The sequence below is a fragment of the Dermacentor andersoni genome, chromosome 4 (assembly GCF_023375885.2).
Source record: "Dermacentor andersoni chromosome 4, qqDerAnde1_hic_scaffold, whole genome shotgun sequence".
Lineage (NCBI taxonomy): Eukaryota > Metazoa > Arthropoda > Arachnida > Ixodida > Ixodidae > Dermacentor > Dermacentor andersoni.
Window position 1 is genome coordinate 202,579,748 of NC_092817.1, and position 5,500 is coordinate 202,585,247.

The following is a 5,500-nucleotide window of genomic DNA, read 5'->3' on the forward strand; positions in this document are numbered from 1 at the left end:
GCGTACAAACCCAGAGTGCCGCGAGATGGCGGCACGTCCCTGAAATTGAAAGTAAGAGGCGACTGGAGGATTGGTGGAAGAAAAGCAGGGAAACGACAAAAGACGGAGACGTACAAAAGCACAGTTCGCTATAGGGGATCAGAAAATTTGGGCGTGGTAGTTCAGAGTGTTTTTTTTTTTCTTTTTTCATTGTTTAACCTAGGTAGGATATTAGGCAGTACAGTAGCAAGAGCTTGATGGCGCAACCAACCGCCCCGTTCATAGAGTTACTATACTGACTCTAGAGGACAAGCTACCCATAGGGCCCATGCACGGAGGAAGGAAACTAAGGAGAGGCCCTGACGTCACTCTTTGTGAAGCAAAAGTGAAGCCGGAATTTGGCGTTGCTCATGGCGATGCTCCGCCTTTTGGGCCACCCTCCTCTCTTGTTTACATCTTTCGCGAAATCACGCCGCGCTGCGCGTGGTGTCGCGCGCTCGCGCAACATCTGGCAGAGCAGGGTGCAGGTAACACAGCGCAACAAGACACGGTGACTAACGCAAACCCGCCCACTCAGCGCCTTTGCTACGGCCCGAAACCTACCAGAGCAACACGTGTGAGCGCTCAAAACCATAACAACGCCGCCATTGTGGCCCAAAAGGCGTGGCCATACAACAACAAAAATAAAAAAGCAGCAAAAAAATGAGAACCTACTACGTCATTTCCGCCACACTTTTCTCCTAGCGCGCGGAGGGGGTAGGGCCTCTCCTTAGTTTCCTTCCTCCGTGGGCCCATGCATTGAAATCGGGAACCGCAAGAGCGCCGCCATGTTGCTACGCGCCGAGGTTGCCAGCTCCTGAGACGCTTGCTAGACTTGGTCACAGTAGTCAGTTTTAATCCGGCAACCGTAGCAGCATGGCGTCTCGCTTGTAGTGTTGTGATGTGTGCGTGCAGTCGTGTGTTTGGGCTTTATAAGTTGGTTCTTTATTCTATGTTGCGGGACGGTGTGGGTGTGGACCATGTTGGCCGTACAGGTGGCAGTTATGCAACCGAGGGATGATCCTGTTGAAGTTTCCGGCGGTATGCGGTTTTCAGCGGTCACGCCTGTTGCAGGAGTGTCACTCGACGAGGTTACGAGCTCGAAGTTGTGGTCAGATTCCTCGTCGGCGTTCCGTAATTCTCTTCGCACGGGCGCGGTATGTTGCAAAAGCCGCTTTCGCGATCTATCGTCGCGACGATAGATCGTTTTTTTTATTAATATAAGTACTGATCCAGCTGGAGGGCACATGTAACCGACAAACAGAAGTCTCAGGAGAGCACCTGAGATTATAATAAAGCAGGCGGCGCAGGAACTCCAGGGCACCCAAGGGACGGTGGGGGGACCAAAGCTCGAAGCAGAACGGTACGTAGGTTGGGGCCGCCGAGGCAGGTGTGTGCCAGGGAGTGTTCGCACAGACAGCTCCCCTGGCACGCGCAGCAGTGCCTCGCAAGGTCGTGATACTTTAAAGGCACCTGCGCCCATGATCTTTCTTTTGCCTCGCTGCAGTGAGCACGATTAACGAGAATAATGTGGAGGGCATCCGGTGCAGTCGCGAATGCGTCATGGCAAATGTAGCTCGCGTCGCCTGGCGTGTGTAGTAATATCAGAGTTGGTTGTATGAACTTTATGCATAATACGCGTTGTTACGGTACTACCTTAACGGAATGGGTCTAGAGGACGGTGTTGGTACATTTTTTCGTACCGCCCTAATCCTATACCCCCACTACAAACACACACACATACCCCTTTTTTTATGTATACATACATGACGGATCATAGCCTCCTTTATTTTTGAAAAATAGAGGAGACTATGGACGGATTGACCAGTTCAAGTTGTCAACTTGTCAGTAATTGACATAGGAATCACTGTAATAAACACAATTCCACGATCGGATTGTTTACTTTCATTTTTTATTGTAACACTGAGGACTACATAGAACTTTATTTTGTATATGTGAGAGAAGTATGTGGATATCACGAGCTTAAGCCAATGTGCGATACACAGACAAAGCAGCTGCTACAACATGAACTGCACTGAGGGCCACACAACACATACGTAATTAAAGGTGCAAAATCTAGAAGGAAGCTTCAAAATACGCTCTGTAGCACTGCAAAGTATAACGTATGTGTACAATAAATGTTCAAAAAAACAATGCATCGATGTCCCATTTGCCTTCAAGTTTATTATCAAGTTCAAGTTTACTGAAGTTTATTATGAGCATATGTACAACAGGAATCTACTGACACACCCGCAGTCAAGGTGGCTGTTCGAGGTGTGCTGGCTGCCTCAGTGTAAGAAAAAGAAATTCGGTGAATGTCGACACCAGTACCACTGCTTCTTGCCTCTGACCTGCACGTGCCTCCGCAGCATCTTTGTGCACAAGTGTGATGGCGTGGCGAGGCGTAGGAGTCATCCGAGAGAAAGAGTATCGTTTACATGGAGAAGTGGCTGTTCACATTGCCTGTCGCTTTCCCTCAAATGTTTCCTTGGCGACTAGGGTGACACACCCGCAGTGAAGGTGGCTGTTCGAGGTGTGCTGGCTGCCTTAACGAAAGAAAAAGAAAGAAATTAGATGAGTGTCGATACCAGTGCTATTGCTTCTTGCCTCTTACCTGCATTTGCCTCCACGGCCTCTTGGCTTGCGGAGTCTGTATGAGGGAGCTGCTGTGGCTAGGTGTAGGCATTGTCTAAGCAAAAAGAAAAGGCCATTCAAATGGGGAATCATGGAAATAAATGCAGTTGTTATGCCTGCTTCTTGCACTCTTCTTGCCTAAAAGTTTTCAAACATAGTGTCCAGAACACACCAGCACTTTAACTGCTTCTGCTTTTTACCTGCAGGTGTTGCTGTGAGATCCTTAGTATGGCTGCGTGCAGCATTGTAACACTTGGTGGAGGCATTTGAAGTGGTAGCCAAAAATATAAAGAATCATCCTTGTCTGCATGAATGCTTTCAATTTCTAAATGCAGTGGTAACTATCACTATTAGTGCAAGGCCCCCCCACATCTATGCGGCAAGTGCCATAGCTCGAAACTGAATTTTTCCTGTAGTGTTTCACAAGGCGTCTGATATGTCCACATTAGATGTGATGTGTTTGTTTTTATTTATCCCAGTGTGGAGAGGGCATCATTAAACTGTTTTTTTATTTTTGCGTGTCTTGTTTTTTGGTTGATTTCTGAATTTATCAAGCAGCAGTCTCATGATGCTAAAGTGACTTATGTAATGGCAATCAGCTTCTTTTTTGCAGAAAAACAATGTATTTCCTGACCCATTGTTTGACATCCCCTCACTCGCATAATTTTGCAGAGTATTCTACCTATATTGACTTGCTTGACCTCCACTAAAGAGTTTTGCATTTTCAAATACGAAAATACAACTCTTTTCTTACAATCATTCGACACTTCTAATCATTTCTGTACCTTGGACTTCTGATACTCTGCATTCACCATTTTTGCTTGTTTCCGACTAGAAATGTCTTCTTTAATTTAGAGCTTAAATTTTACCTTCGGAACACACGGAAGGGCTTGCCATTGCATATCTGCATAAAAGGGAAACATGTTTCATTAAACATTTGCAAAATCCAATTGAAGATTGATGAATGCAGCTTGCAGTGTGATATGACTGAATGAGCCATAAAAGTAACTCATCTCACTTATTAAATTAAAGCACATATTAGTGTGATGTACAAGATACGTTACACTAACGTGGTGGGTTCTCTTGCTTATACAGCAAAATAATCGGTGTGCGAGAAAAAAATTATTTTTGCATAACCCTTGTACACACTGATTTAAGGAAAATGAGCTGGAGCTGTCCACATGATCTACTTATTTTACCTGCGAGTATGGTCAACAAAAATGTGTCCCAGCTGATTAGTGGTATTTGAGATTATGTAAGTATTGCATATGTGCCTGCTGTCTAAAATAATTGAATTTTGAAAATGCTCGCAGGGATCTGATGTGCATATCTGCAGTTTATGGATACATGTAAAAGTCTCGGCATCAAGTGAAAGTGAACGGTCCCACAGGCCCGGAGTCGATCATGAAAATAGATTCGCTGCACAAATTTGTGACCAGAAAAGATATGCCACATGAAATGGCATGCAAGGAAGCGTTGAAAATATTGCACAGTTAATAAAACGCCTACGCTATTAATATGTCGGTTGATGCACTCGTTATGCAAAACGGAGGTGAGGCGTGCAGACAGGACACAAGAGTAGAGTATTTACAAGCAAACAACACTAGCGCCGCCCACTTCTCTACTCTTGTGTCCTGTCTGCACGCCTCACCTCTGTTCAGCATAATGAATCCTTACCAACTAGCTCAGCTTTCTGTCGTTCTATGTCTCGATGCACTCGATTTCGTCCGCATTAGGCACTCGCCTCTTGATTACTTCGTGGCACAGAAATACTCGGCATCAGGCTGTTTTTCTGCTGTGGCCTTTGTAAAAGCATGATTGTTCAAAGTGCAACAATTAAACAGATTCTTTGAGTTGCTTGTGGCTTCGCCAGTACAATTCCGGTGCGCTGGTCCGCCTGTCCAGCAATTTCCTACTGAAGGGAAACGTGCAAATAAAAACACCGCTCCGCATGTAGAAAAATGCTCTACTGTGACGCTTCTCAAACGATTGTGATGCACCACAAGAGCTGCCTACTCGCGCGATATTCTCAACAAGGAGATACATTCGTTTACTTACATGTGAAGGTATATGCCAGAGCACTTCGGGGCTTCGGTGGCACATGAGGCACGAGTGTGCCATAGCGTCCGATGTCGACGCGCGATCGCATGTCAAACCTAAACTGTACGAAACTACTACGCCTCCAGAAAACAGATTCGAAACCGAAATTCGCGTCATCCTTTATTGCATGAATGCGTACATCGTGATTTACATAAGTCACGGACTTAGCAATCTCTTTCTGTAAACTTAATATTAACACACCACCTTCATAAAGCCATCAGGTATGCGTTTTTAGATGACAAAGCATAAGGTGACCTGTATTTGTTTTTAGCCCTTTCAATAGTAATTGCGCTGGCCACATCGACCAGTAGCAACAGGGCGGCGCCCTAGAGGTTCCCACTTTTCCGGCCCAGCTTTTCCTCTAGAGTTGTTCTACTAACTCTATGGCCCCGTTCCAAAGGGGACGCTCATAATATCCATCCATCCATCCATGCTAAAGAAATTGCGAGATGCCCCGTCTTCCCGGCGGCGCGGTAGCCAGACAATGCGGCTGCTCTGAGCAGGCGCGGGCGCTCGCCGCCTCGCCGCTTTGAAAATCCGCTTGTCCGACGCTCCGCTTTCGGTGTGAATGTGCCTTAAGCGCGGCCGTCCTCCCGGTCAGAAAATATTTGATGCAGACATAGCAGTACTTTCTCAGACTGAGGCCCGATATTGTTTTCAGCACGAAAACGTGGAGGATATTGTCGAAGGTCTTTTCCATGTCCAGGCCCAGGACGACCCTCGTGCCTGTGTTTTAGGAGCATCATGG

General features: G+C 46.3%; 1 long non-coding RNA gene across 1 annotated transcript; it reads right to left on the reverse strand.

The window, feature by feature from the left end:
* Nucleotides 1-1,911: 1,911 nt before the first annotated feature.
* Nucleotides 1,912-4,486, reverse strand: LOC140217419 (uncharacterized). Its single transcript, XR_011893995.1, has 3 exons — nt 4,397-4,486; nt 2,633-3,556; nt 1,912-2,564 (listed from the first exon to the last, which is right to left on the reverse strand). It is a non-coding gene; the product is annotated as an uncharacterized lncRNA (long non-coding RNA).
* Nucleotides 4,487-5,500: the final 1,014 nt, after the last annotated feature.